At 42.6% G+C, this 15,041-nt stretch overlaps 1 long non-coding RNA gene across 1 annotated transcript in view; it reads left to right on the plus strand.

Annotated features, from left to right (window-relative positions):
* LOC137657705 (uncharacterized) overlaps positions 1-15,041 on the plus strand; it is a 57,940-nt gene that overhangs the window by 24,902 nt on the left and 17,997 nt on the right. Inside the window, exon 2 of the long non-coding RNA XR_011047191.1 lies at positions 13,479-13,708. This is a non-coding gene — a long non-coding RNA (uncharacterized lncRNA). The remainder of the gene's footprint in view (positions 1-13,478; positions 13,709-15,041) is intronic.

The raw sequence follows: 15,041 nt of genomic DNA on the forward strand, positions 1-15,041 counted from the left end.
GTTTCCGCCTAAGCAGGAAAGCCTTTGTGTTCAAGACATGCCCTCTGGCCTCAATATTGATCCCAGGATATTCACAAAACTAGGAGAGAGAGTGTTAGAACAACTCAGGAACCAAGAGATACAGATCATTGCTTATCTGGCCGGTTGGCTCATTTGGGCCCGGCCGGTCATAGAAGGCAACAGAGCTACGAAGGAATTATTCCAATTTCTCGACAACCTGTGATTTCGGGTCAATCTCCAAAAAATCTCGCCTGCAACCATCAGTCCGCTTAGAATGGTTAGCCATTCAGTGGGACCTTTCGAAGCACACGTTGTCTCTCCCTTCCAAAAGGTAAGAGGAATAGTTTCCAAGATCAAAAAATTTTCTCAAACACAAACAGGTGTCCGAAGAGCCTTAGAAAGTATCCTCGGACTTTTCCAATTCACTTCAGTAACAGATCTAATAAAAGCCAAACTCAAAGACATCAATCGAGTTTGGAGAAAGAGAGCTACAGTACCTATAAGAGACATGGTCTCGAAGATCCCCTCTGTCTTGAAAATGAGACTACACCCATGGTCCGAACCGAAGGACCTCTCCAAATCGGTTCCTCTACAATTCCCACCTCCACAAGTGACATTCCATACAGCCGCGTCTCTAAGTGGATGGGGGGGATTACTCCGAACATCAGATGTTTCAGGTTCTTGGTCACTCTCCATGAAACAGTCCCATATCATTGTTCTCAAAGCCATGGCAGTGTTCTTGACCCTGAAGAGAGACTCTCCTCCGAGGTCGACCCACATCAGAGTAGTGTCAGACAGCACAGACGCAGTACACTACGTCAACAGGGGAGGATCCAAGTCACCCAACCTGAATCAGATCCTGGTCACTATCTTCGCCTGGGCAACAGAAGAGAACTGGTTCCTGTCAGCACCTCACCTAGCGGGAGGCCAGAATGTGAGAGCGGACTCACTATCCAGGACGGATCCACTGGAGTCAGAATGGTCTCTAGACATAATTTCATTCCGGTGGATACTCAGGCTCGTTCCAGGCCTCCAGGTAGATCTATTCGCAACTCAGATGAATCACTAACTTCCTTGTTATGTGACCCCAACCCTGGACCCTCGGGCTTATGCCATGGACGCATTACCCCGGGATTGGAACCATTAGAAGAAGATTTCCCTATCTCCCCCAGGGAATCTTCTAAAAACTTTTACACAAACTACGCTCCTTCCCGGGCGCAGTGGCTTTAGTACCACCTCACTGGCCAAGAACAGTTGGTTTCCTCTCCTCCTCGAGTTGAAACTCAGTCCCATCCGGATCCCGTTCCTCAAACTGACCCGAGTATCCAAACTCACTGTGTCAGATTACTCAAGGATAGCCAAAACTCTAACTTTGTGGACTACAGGAAGTTGGCAGCTCGTAGAGATGCGAACATTGAACCGGAAACGATCTCTTCATCGAATGGGACAAAAAAGGGACTCGACAATTCGCCAATATGATTCGGCCGTTAACAACTAGTAGGTCCCCTAAGAGTGCAGACCATACTCGTATGTCCCCGCATTTAGCCATCTCTTTCTTGAGGTTCCTATTTGACAAAGGCCTAACAGTTAGCACTTTAACCACCATCAAGTCAGCTTTGAAGAAGATCTACCTTGTTGGGTTCAACATTAACCTAGCTGATTCCTATTTCTCATCAACCCCAAAAACATGTGCTAGGCTTCTACCTTCGGTTCGGCCACAAAAGGACTCTTGGTCTCTGAACGGTGTTCTCAAACTTGCGATGGACACGGACAATGAATCCTGCTCTTATATCACTCTTCTTAGGAAGACTTTATTTCTAACGGCTATAGCTTCAGGTGATGGAACATCAGAACTAGCAGCTCTCACGAAACCCGGAAAACATAGATTTCCTCCCTTCAGCCGAAGTACTCCTTTCCAGACAAAGCTTCCCTAGCTAAAAAATGAGGATCCGCAAAATAGGTGCTCCTCTCGGAAGATTATTCTTCATCCCCAGGATTTTTCTCCGTGTACAGTCACACTCTCAAGCCCCTTTTTAGCTAGAACTGCCACCCGCTCGTCTGGCTCCTTGGTTATCAGGGAACAAGGAGGTACTATTTCCATTCACGGTATCAGGCAACAAATCCTCTACTTCATTAAACATACTAATCCGGAATCATTTCCCCAGGCTCATGATATACGGACAGTAGATGCCTCCAACAATGATTTCCAGAACAGGGACTTTGGTGATTTTAAAAAAAAAAAAAAAAAAAAAAAATATACGGGTTGGAAATCCCCTATGGTTGTCAAACGCCAATATCTAAAGATCTTACAGGCCCTTAAATACCCAACGATGGCAGAGGGGAGCCTTATCTCTCCCCATTAATCTCCTCTTCTTCCTTTCTTCCATCTCTTCTCTTCTCCCTCCTACCCGCCACTCACACCACGTCGCCGCTCTCCTTGGTAGTTCGTTAGCCCTATGATATTTGCCATGTTTAATTCCTATGGTTTAACTGTTATTGTAGTTACCGTTCCTTTAATGTTTAGATATACTTAGACATGTAAGGTTTGATGCCTTTTGCGATTCGACACTCAGTTGGTTCCTTGTCGTCATTATTATTTAACCTTACGTTCCCTATGTCATTTGGCTGGTTGGTAATTGGACGATTACTTTATTATATCATAGTATTGTCGTACATGGTGATTGTATTCTCCTCATTATGTTATTAATTTATTGGGCTTGGAAGGCATTCTCTGGTACTTTTTCGCCGGCCGTCACAGGTTCGACCCAGAAAAGGGATTTTGACGAAGGAAAAATCTATTTCTGGGGAGAGACCTGTGACGCCCGGCGAAACCCTTCCCGATGATTTTTGTACGGACCCACCCTTTCCTTGCCAAGCCATATGTTCTTGCAGAAGGATGACCTAGTGAGCGCGAGTGGTGGGTGTCGGTAGGGTAACCCAACTGTATTCTCTAGGGCCTGTCACGGCCCTCCCCCTTTGATGAAGGGATTATCTAAATGGAAGACAGCCTGTGAATAGTGTTTTACAAACGCCCTTGTTAGATATACGACACCAACAAGGTGCTCGCGCGAGGGTTGTAACCTCTGCATTCCATGCTTTTAATTTTCTCTGGTATATTTGGAAGATTTATATCAGAAAAAGTACAAAGAAGGACTTTTTCGCCGGGCGTCACAGGTCTCTCCCCAGAAATAGATTTTTCCTTCGTCAAAATCCCTTTTTGCAGAATAAATGCACGACTTGGTCCAATGCTCTCGGGATGTGGATGTTGAGAAGTAGACTGTCCGAGATCAACGCTTTCAGCTTCTAGTCTATACAAAGATTTGTGTGTGAAGTCATTACGGCATGCTGTTTCATAGTACAGTATGTGTTTGGAACTTTTGATTTTTAATCTATTATTATTATTATTATTATTATTATTATTATTATTATTATTATTATTATTATTATTATTATTATTACTTCCTAAGCTACAACCCTAATTTGAGAAGCATGATGCTATAAGCCCAGGGGCTCCAACAGGGAATATAGCTCAGTGATGAAAGGAAACAAAGAAAAATAAAATATTTTAAGAAGAGCAACGAGATCAAAATAAATATCTCATATAAACTATAAAAACTTTAACAAAATAAGAGGAAGAGAAATAAGATAGAATAGCGTGCCCGAGAGTACCCTCAAGCAAGAGAACTCAAACCCAAGACAATGGAAGACCATGGTACAGAGGCTATGGTACTATTCATGATAAGAGAACAGTGGTTTGATTTTGGAGTGTCCTTTTCTTAGAAGAGCTGCTTACCAAAGCTAAAGTGTCTCATCTACCCTTACAAAGAGAAAAGTGGCCACTAAACAAGTAAAATGCACTAAGAAGAATTGTTTGGTAATCTGCTTTTGTCAGGTGTATGAGGACAGAAGAGGATGTGTATGGAATAGGCCAGACTATTCGGTGTATGTGTTAGGCAAATAGAAAATGAACCGTAACCAGAGAGAAGGATCCAATGTACTACTGTCTTGCCTGTCAAAAGACCCCATAACTCCCTAGCAGTAGTATCTCAACGGGTGTCTGGTACCCTGGCCAACCTACTACCTAGTATTGGTCCAAATCTTCTTATCTTAGCAGCATTAACAAGTGTCCTCCTTGACTTAATAAGCTAGATTATGGTTGAGGTGGGAAATAACTTGTGCATTGGTTCCATCGACAGTCTTAAAGTAACAGCCAGGCAGGCTGCATTCAAGGACCACCACCATTCCAGGTTGTAATAGCCTAAGTCTAACCCATATGTGGATGACTCGGCTCTGCCTTGCTGGTTAGGGAAGGACACCATAGAGTAAATATAATTGATATATCAATGAGTCTTGATACTAGACAATGGAATACATAGGCCATGAAACAATTTACAAAGATTAATTAAAAATTGGGTGTTATTCTCAGAACTATTAAGATGATATAAAAACATGGACAGAAATGGCTCTGATTCTTCCTGTTGGTTTTTTCCAGTTGAGTTTTCTAGCGATTTTGTAAATAATTTAGTGTTCTGTTTATTTCAAAGCATTACTAATTTTGCTTAAAATCTGGACACTAAAGGATGTAGAGGCCACCTCATTTGGTAGTACTGTTCATTCTTTCCTGTTTAACTGGTCTGTTAGTACATGGTAGAGGAATTATTCCCCTTGGATCCATCCAAGAAGAGAAGTTTCACAATGAAAAATTAAATAGATCTTTCATATGTAAACTACAAAAACTTAAGACAAAGAGAAATAGGATAGAATAGTGTGCCAGTGTGTACCCACATTATATACTCCCTCTACTCATATATTAAATATGGAGGACAGGCTGTACATTGACAGACTTAATATGATTCCTGATACCTTAATAATAGTTGTGCATAGTTTACTAAACCTATCTAAAGTGAGCAGGAGGTGAGAGATGAGTGGGAGTGAGGCTAGGCTTGGGCTCGCTTCATGTAAATAATGCTTTCCCCGCTTGCTCGTACCACTCCTTACCAATACATTATCATATCATAACTCTTCAATGGCATGTGTTACCATGCATTCGCCAACCACACGCTTGCGAGATTGGCAAGCAAGCTCCCCTTACTGATGGTGTACTCGCTTCTCAAGCTGTGTGCGCTACCTCTGTTCACTTGTTGAGAGAAACTGCTACATGCGATTGGTCCTCTTACGAATACTTAGCTTTTGGGGGTTCCTGAAGCCATCCCTTCATTTGTGAAGGACGCACCATGGTTTCTTGAGCTCATATGAGTGGTGAAGCTTGCAAGTTAGTGAACTGTTCCCAGTTCCCAGTTCCCAACTCCAAAATTGTGGTGTCAGGATCTGGGAGTTCCGATCCACTTGTGAAGGCCAGGCGTAGGAGTATTGCCTCAAAGCAATCTCCTCCTCCTCCGCAGTCACATTGTCCTGCTCCTGAGTGATCGTCCAGGTTTCAGAAGTACCTAGACTGTAAGGCCTCTCATCCTGGCCCTGATCCCATTTAGGAGAAACTTGGAATCATCCTTGTAAAACATTTAAGAGGAGGAGGGGGCACATACAAGAGATGCCTTCCCTAGGTGATACTCATCACTCAAGGACAAACAGGGCTTCAAAATCTCAAATTCCTTCTCGGTCGATTAACGTCTGTCTCCGGTATAGTTCATAACTACTGAACCAGCCACTATGCTTTCATAGCTCTTGTCAGACCTGGTTGATCCTCCAAAAGCCTCTCAGTCAGTGGAGGCTCCTTGAAAGAAGACCTCATCACTCCTTTCCTCTTTTATGGTCGTAAGAACGAGGCCTCGAAGCACTTCGAGACTCTAGGTCAGCAGATGAGCGATATTGGTTCAGTTCCAGCTTCGGTTTTACCGGCGGCTTAGAACCTCCCCTCTAGGTATCAGGCCTTGCAAGGGACCCCATTGACAAACCTGACTCAGGCTGCACTCCTATGGGTGTGCGTTCAGGTCTAGATGAGTCACACGATGTCTCTTTGACCAATTTGATGGGGGAGCTGCCCATAGCTGCTAGTCCTAAAGTGTCTGCGTCATAGCAGAGAGAGTTGAACCATTTTGTCATGCAGGTGCTTGTCTACATAAGGGGGATCAATAATTTGAGCAATACTTCCTATTCCCCCTCAGAGGGGAAAGTCATAGTCCTGGACTTTAGCAAGGCCCTCAGAACCAGAAAGACCGGGATAGATTTGTCCTGGTTTATTATGGTGCAGGAGGTAAGAGAATCTTCTCCAAGGTAGCTGGGACTTCAAACTCTTTGAAGGTAGGAAATTCATCGCGCCTAATTGCACTGCCATTCATGAAGCAGAGGAAGTATTACGAGATCTATGATGATGATCCCTCTTGCATTTAGACCCAGTCATTTTGGCTCGATCACAATGTTACTCTTGATAACCGTGATATTTTCGGCCACAGAGACCATGAACATGGAGTGGGTTACAAAGGCTTCCTTGCAAACTGCTTCATGGATCGACTTCTGGTCTGGTTATGTAGGCTATCTGATTGCCAATGAGGATTGGGCTGAGTCAGAGAAGTAGAAAGCAATGATCACCTTGCTTTCAAGAGTGAGGGAAGTTTAATTCCTTTAACACAATCTGGCCAACGAGTGGATGAACTGGATTTTGAGAAAGTATGACTGGGTAATCTCTAGATTCATGAAGCAGGTGCCAAAGAGAGAGGTGCTGAAGTTGTGCAACCTGTCAGTGGAGGGTCCTTCCTTGTTTAACTCAGAAGACATTGACACACTTGCAGAGTACTGGACAAAGGGGATTCATGACACTCTTGACCATTAGACCGTTGCATCTCGCCCTTACTCTTGGCACAACCTGCACTGAGGTCGTCTCTTGTCAATAGACAGGGATGTAAGAAAGGGCCAACAGTGGTTGCTCCTACTACAGAACGGCAATCTTCCCGCTGTTCACCCGTAGGAGGATGCTTGAAGCCCAGGTGGCAGAGATGGGAGTTCCATGGGGCCAAACTTGGATGGTCTCTGTCCTCTGTTCGGTGTACCATGTCCCATTTGTTCCCTTCACCCCTCCGTTGACTCATCTGGTGATGTGTTCATTTGCAAAGGGATCAGCACTTCAGGTAGATGTCCAAACCATGTTGGAGAAGGATGCTCTCAGAGGTCCTAGACAGATCCCCAGAATTCTAAAGTTGCCTCTTTCATAGAAGGCATCTGGAGGCTGGAGACCAGCCATCAACCTCTGCCTTGAACATGTTTGTGCTACAAACCCTATTCAAGATGGAGACAGCAGATAACACTGGATCTCAAAGACTCAGTTTCAGATCCTAATTCATCCTGCGCCAAGGAAGTACCTAAAATTCATTGTTCATGAGAGAGTAGTTTCAGATCCTAATTCATCCTGCACCAAGGAAGTACCTAAAATTCATTGTTCATGAGAGAATATACTAGTTCAAAGTGCTGTTCTTTGGCCTGTTCACAGCCCACCAAGTGTTAGTGAGTGCTGTGCCCTTCCTTAGGCATTGAGAACATTGTTTATAAATAAACTGCAAGAAGCCCTCTGACTATCCCAGTCTCCCATTGCTGCCACTTCTACTGCAATAGAAACAATTTATGATTTTGACACCCCCTCCCCAGCCTGGTCCAAACTACTGTATGTGCATTGAGAACAGCTTGTCACCTTCAGTAGTCCCAACACCATGATGAGGATTTTCTATTGACAACAACTGAGGAAATGGTTTTGTCCTCCCTCCCAGTGCCATTTCACCCTCTCTGGGGAAGAGGAGTGTCCAGCTGCTGCCCACCTCCCAAAGGTGAAACGAGAACAATACTCCTGTACCAAACTAAATGCCCATCATCCACATAATTGTGAAAATGGCAGTGCCTGTTCATATTAGGAACAGTCGCCGGTTAAAAATGCAAATTATCCCACATGAGGTTAATATCTAGAATACACTTAGGCCTTTGAAAAAGAACTAGAACTTGAGGTGGATTCTCACCCCCAGGGCATGCACACACCTCAGTGCGCACTTATGCTTATGAAAAACAAATAGCTTTTCAGGTTGATCCTTAGCCTTGTGCACTCGCTCTTCTGAGGTGGAGATGTATGATAAGTTTGTAATTCAATCTGGCCCATGTCAAGGTTAACTCAGTATTCCTACCCATCGGAAGATATCGCTCAAGTAATGGTTTCTTAGTTCTTTTTTCCTGCCTTGTACCACACCCATTCTTCTTGTGAAATTACTTGGAGGGTTAATCTTCCTTCTGGATGCAGACCTGCCATAAATCTGTTGCATTTTTCAGAACATGAACTGGTTTAAGAAATTGACTTTCTCGTAAACCCCCTCCACACTCCTTGTAAGTTTGCAAGCACCTCTTAAACGGACAGCTCTCGAATATCCAAGAGAGGTTGAGAGCGCCCATCAGCACTTTGCACTAATAATCGAGTGCACTCATCTGTTCGTCTGGGCTACTGTAGCAAACTTATAATTTTGCCCTCACCTGGTGAGGAGTACCCTCTTATGGTGCTCATAAGGTCCTATGTGCTGATTCTAATTGGTTTGTGTGTGATTATCTAATATTCAGAGCTTACATAGAAGTTATAATGAACCTGGACATTTACGCTTTCCAAGAGATGTGTGCTCCTGTTTGCACATGCCATCAGTTACCTGATCATGCTCTTGTTCCCAAGAACTGGTATACCAGTGCTAATGAGAGCAGGACAGGCCGTACACCCTTGTGCATGTAAGTGTGTCCTTGGTTGCAAGCAGTCCCCTAGCATCTCTCCCTTACTAGAGATGCCTACCTGTTCAAAAGAACTTATCTGCTCTCTAGCAATCTCCAATTCACAACTAGCCTCGACCAGACCAAAGGAATTCCTTGACCATAAAAAGGGAACCCAAGGACAACACAGTCCACTGATCCTCCAGGAGTGAATGTGTGAGCCCTTCAGAGATACAGGCCATTGACCAGAATCCCAAGGCTTGTGCAAGATCGAAGAAACCCCCCCCCCCAGGCGTATAAAGAAGTCAGATTCTTATCCAGGATATGTATTAGAATTAGGAAGGTAACATGCCATGACTTGATGACCTGTGGATCGTTCCCACCCCCTCGTAGTAATTTTGGGAAACGAATCAATAATCATGGATTTGATTACTCGGAACTTGGATCCTGCTCCAGCAAAAGCATAAAACCCTAATTCTGATTTCTGTCAAAGACTCAAGTCCAAAGACTGGTAAGACTTACATTAACTGTTTGTTTGGAGCTCTCAGGGTTTGACTCCTTGAAATTTACCAGGCCTGAACTGGCTCTCGAAGCTTTTGATAATATAGGTAGAGAGGTTTCTGGTAGAAATAATTCTCTTAAAGCAAGTTCTTCAAACAAAATTATTCCCCTGGCACTCTCTAGGCAGAAGAGATCTTATGCACCTGTAGAAGCCAGCCAGTCCCCCTGTCTATTGTCACAGTTAAGACTCCATGGACACTGATTGTATAAGACTGGTCAGAGCCTAGCATCTTTTAAATGTCAAAATGGAAGTTGCTTTCATGGCGAGCCTCCAGGCTACATCCTGCTTTAACTAGTGGTCTGGTGTAGTGGAATTCTTTGCCTCTTGTTGTTGTTGGAACCTTTTAAAGCCCAAGAACAAAAAGGACTTACCCAATCTAGTCTTTTAAGGGGGTGAGTAAAGTCAGTTTTTTGGCTCGCCAGTTGGGCCAATCAGTGGACCAACTGGGTATAAAAAAAGGAGACTCAGTGGCGGGGAAGTTAGCAAGGCAGATTGGACAGTGAAAGGCTCTCCCCCGGAGAAATGCTCTTGTTCTTAAGAGCCCAGTTCTCTTCCCTTCCAGTGAAACGGTAGAGAAATGAATATTGCCTTATGTTCTATTTTCCACCAAGCTATTATCTTCAAGGAGCCTAAAAATCACCATCAACAACTCATAGTTGGCTCGAAAGAAGCAGTCATTGATTCCAAGTCCAAATCAGTCCCTCCTCCTACCTCCTCTTATAGAAACCTAGATCCAAGTCGACCCTATCGACCTTGTAGGGGTCAGCTTTGAAGGGGTTAATGTAAAAGAGAAGACAGGGGACCAAGACAGGAAGCCCCCCTCTTGCTGCCATGAATAGTTGCATGCCTGTCAGGCCATTGGGCAAAGTGGGGTTTGCACAAGGCTAAGGAATGAATGGTAAATTTCCTTAGGGACGAATACCATATCCCATTCATTGGGTCTCATTTTCCCCTCACTCGGACGACTTTATCATCCTATCATCCGAAGTTGGAGGAAAACTTCCCCCTCCAATTAGAGGTGGATGAACTGTTAAACAGAAGTGTGCTACAGGTGATACAGAGCAGATATTCAGGTTTTTATCACCACCTGTTCCTAGTGGAATAGGCAACTGGGGCTCGTGACCAGTCATCAAATTCTCCCCCTTTAATAATTATGCTGTAACTCTAAAGACACTGTATGAAATGAAGTCTGCAAATGCTGTACTAGTTGTCAGTAAGAACCACTGTATGCTCTTTCAAGACCTGAAAGCTAGATAATTACAAACATTTGTCCTTTGGAATATATTTCAGTTCGTTTTGTTTTTTGCGATGGCCAACCACCCCTGAGTGTTCCTGAGTTTTCTCTCGGGTGTTCACACTAATCTTGACTTTAGCTCATGCCAAGGGTATACATATACTAAGGTACTTGGATAATTGATTGATCCTGTCCTCGTGGAAGCTGTTCCTTAAACACCGATACTAACTTCTCTCCTTTTACCATGATCTGGGGATTGTGGTAAACCTATGGGAGTCAAACATTTACACCCAATCAGAGAACGAGGAAGCTGGAAATGTTATATAGGTCAACAAAGAGTTTTTTCCTTGCATCAGTAGACTCAGGAGGGTAGCACAACCTTTCGTGTCCCAACAACTATCACTGGCTCGCCAGTGACAACTATAGCAAACCTTAGAGAAGCTTGTTCCACATGGGTATGTCCACTGGAGGTCCCTTATCTGTAGAGTGATTTGACAGCAACCACCAATCCCCTTCACCACCTTATTCCAGTGGAATGAGAGATGCGGCAAAATCTAACCTTTTGGCTGAAGGTCGAGAACCTCGCCAAGGGAACACCCTTGTAGGGCCTTTCTCCAGAAGTGCTGTTCTTTACAAATGCAGGAAAGGAGGGATGGGCACCACACCTTAGGAATCTGATAGCATCAGATTGCAAGTTCAGGGAAGAGAATAGCCAGCACTTCAGCCTGTTGGAGTTGAAGGCAGCACTCCTGGGACTTTCATCATTCAACAAAATCTGAAAGGTGTCACTGTAGCATTACTGAGCAACAATACTACCATAGGTAGCGGGTTGACCAAGGCACCAGCCACCCATTGAGATAGCTCTAGCAAGTTACAGTGTCCTTTGACTGGCCAGATAGTACAGTACTACGTTGGATCCCTCTCTGGTTATGGCTTTTTTTTCTTTTGCCTATCAACGAATAGGCCAGATATTTTCCTCTTTCCTTAATACACCTGATACCACTGAGATAACCAAAAAATTCCTCACTTAGAGTTAACTACTGCACTGTAATTGTTCAGTGTGCACTGTAATTGTTCAGTGGCTACTTTACTCTTGGCAAAGGGAGAAGAGACAGACTAGGTTTGGTAAGCAGCTTTAAGAAAAGAATACTGCAAAATTAAAATATTGTTCTCTAGTCTTGGGTAGTGCCATTGTCATGCCGTTTCCCACATGACTTTTCATTAAACTCTTACCTTTGTCAATTGTCCTGACTTACATTCGGAGGCTACCATTCAATTCAGGACATTCAACTTACTCCTGGGCAACCTATCTATAAGATACCAAACCTTGGCATAGGCTAATACCATGTACATCATAGGTATAGGCTAATACTCCAAGCCTAGACTTGAAGTTAAACTTGACTCTTGCTGTGGAGGAGGACGGATCTTCATGTGTAGTGGAGGTTGAGGGAAAGGCTGGTTCCCGGGGTCTTTTTATTCTTTCTTCTACAAGTGCTAGTATATGACAGGTACTCCAAACTGGTACCCTGTAATACAGTGTCTTCATTTAGGACAACGATCCTATGTAAAACAACATGCAATTCGTAGCCTAGGCTACACTGAACTCTTACCTACCCTACTGGTTACGCTGCACAGTTAGCCTGGCAACTCAAGAATAAACACTTTCACAAATCTGGAAATAATATTGCAGATCTTAACTTACGGTTGGTGGCACACTTCCAACCCCATGCAAGGATAGCATGAAGCAGTTTCAATACGGGCAAAATTATTGTAACTTTATTTGATAATTCTGTTATTACATTTAAAAAGATAACCACAATAGACAATATCAAGTGTTATTAAAACATAAATTATAACTAAAACAAGTGCATACCTTATACAAGCGAGAAAGTAAGACTTTCACACAAAAAATAAGGGGAACAACACTGTTTCCTCCTCTACAATGATCGCTGTCGACTTGAAGAGTGCGCTCTGAGCTTACCTCGCATAGCTATGCCTGAGGCTCACACAACTACGCCTTCTTTACCTTGTGTACTCAATCACAAACTCTCGACCGCGGACACTACTACTCCTGTGTTACGCCTCTCTACACCTCTGCGTATGCACACTCAATCCTACACCATCTCAACCACTTGTGGCTAACATAACATTTTGATGAGATGAAAACCCATTCGTTTATTAAGACCAATAATCGTCAAGGGAATTACCATTCAGTTAAATGAAGCATTCTACACCATAACCTCTATACCATGTTCTTCCACTGTCTTGAGTTAGAGTTAGTTTGTTTGAGGGTAGAGTCAGGCACACTATTGTTTCCTTATTTCCTCTCCACTGGGCTATTTTTCCTGTTGGAGCAGTTGGGCTTACAGTACAGCATCCTGCTTTTCCAACTAGCGTTATAGCTCAGCCCATAATAATAATGATAATAATAATAATAATAAATGGCATACGTCAACAAATAAGGTTCTGTTTCACAGCACTTCTGCAAGCTGGCAAATCAGGCTCATTCTTGTGTACTAAATAATGTAACGGAGGATTTGGCAAGACTCATTTGAGATAAAAGGTATGCCTTTGTTTTAAATGGTAAAAATTTTCTTTCGATCCCAATGGATACTTTGGTAGTACACTTAATTTTTTCAGCTATCTGTTTTCTGTCAAATCATCTCCAATTCTTTGGATCATATTTTACCCCTAGCTTGACCCTTTGCCCTCCTAGTTCTATGTAAGATCTATGGAAGTAGACTAAATATTTAGCTCCAATCTTATTCCTGATTTCCACTTGAAATATATTGAGACCAGCGAGTATACACGCATTTGGCCAAGATTGGTTTGTGTTCTATGGAACATAACATGATAAGAAGATATTTTATGGTGCAGTATCATCAGTTAATCAACCCAATAAATCATTTCTCTATGGAATAAGCTAACATCACCGTGAGCAATGTTGAACATTCTTGTGAGCTTTATAGAAAGAAGTGCTAATTTCCCCCTCTTTTACAGGTGTTTGGTTTCAGTTCCAATATCATCTGAAGAGACACACACTAGAACATTGGTCGAGAAAGTTCAACCTGCACTGTGGTGCCTAGCTACAGTAGCAGCCTTCCCGCAAAACCGTTCACCTCACAGTGCCAGGCCGGGATTGATCTGCTGCCATACAAATTATAGGCATATGTGTTGCCACTCTACTCGCCAGGACCAAAGGGTAATCTTCAAGATGTTAAAACTGCAAAGTGAGTATCCTATATATTTAGATATTTTGCTTCCTTGGAAAAGTGTGGGGGAGGTCAGAAGGGTTTAGATTCTCTCTCTCTCTCTCTCTCTCTCTCTCTCTCTCTCTCTCTCTCTCTCTCTCTCTCTCTCTCTCTCTCTCTCTCTCTCTCTCTCTCTCTCTCGTATGTTTATTGTGGTGTATACAAAATAATTATATTCAGTAGCTTTAGTAATGTAGTGAAATTTTTATAACTGCAATGTTTACCAGGTAATATGTGAGTTATGGTGAATTGCAAAAAAAAAGAAAAAAAAGAAAATTTAAGAAATGTTCATAGCCATATTAAATATAGTTCTGAAAGCTATCTGGTCCTAGTATGAATGAGGTTAAAGACTTGGTGTCCATCAGGTCGAAAAAGAGTCTGATCTTGGAAGATTGCCATGGCATGGAGATTGCAGTACATATAGAAGTATGACAATAGGAACAGTTAGTGAGGAAACTAGGATGGTATGGGCATATGATTTCCCCACTGGGGTGGCTGCGGTAAAATGAATAATGATAAAAGGAATAAGAATTCAGACAAGAAAGGATAGTGAAGAAACTTCATGACTTGTGTTGGTAAACAATCTGATGAAATGATAATTAAGATATACAAGACTTGACTGATGAAGGCCGAAAAGGGTTGTGTAACAAGTGGTGAAATTGATGTGCAGGTTATTTATACAAATAAGAACGATAAACCTGGAAAATGTTAATATACTTATAAATGACGATCTTTCACAATCACTAAAGAACATTTTCGTTATATATGCTGAAGTATTTAGGTAATATCATAGATGACAATGATAACTTTGAATGGCAATCAAGGTTAAGAAGAAAAATGAAAAACATTTACTTATTTTTGCTATAGTTTTTTGTCTTATTCCTCATTGCTTATAGTAGACTAGATGCCAAGTAGAATGAATTAAAATTACATAAATTTCCGAATATCTAAATGGAAGACAGCCTGTGAATAGTGGTTTTCACACGCCCCTGATGTATACACGACACCCACAAGGTGCTCGCGCGAGGGTAGTAACCTCTGCATTCCATGCTTTTATTTTTCTCTGGTATATTTGGAAGATTTATATCAGAAAAGTGTAAAGGACCCTTTTTACCGGGCGTCACAGGTCTCTCCCCAGAAATAGATTTTTCCTTCGTCAAAATCCCTCAAATTTCCGTCTAATTATTACTGCAGTAAAAAGGGATTTAAAACAGACTATACTGGATATAAAACACAAGCCCGGTACAATAAAATACTGTCAAAACAAACTATGGTACTTAACATTGGAATGTGTGAAGATGGAGCTTCGGAC

This window comes from Palaemon carinicauda, chromosome 1 (genome assembly GCF_036898095.1).
Source record: "Palaemon carinicauda isolate YSFRI2023 chromosome 1, ASM3689809v2, whole genome shotgun sequence".
In the NCBI taxonomy this organism is placed as follows: Eukaryota; Metazoa; Arthropoda; class Malacostraca; order Decapoda; family Palaemonidae; genus Palaemon; species Palaemon carinicauda.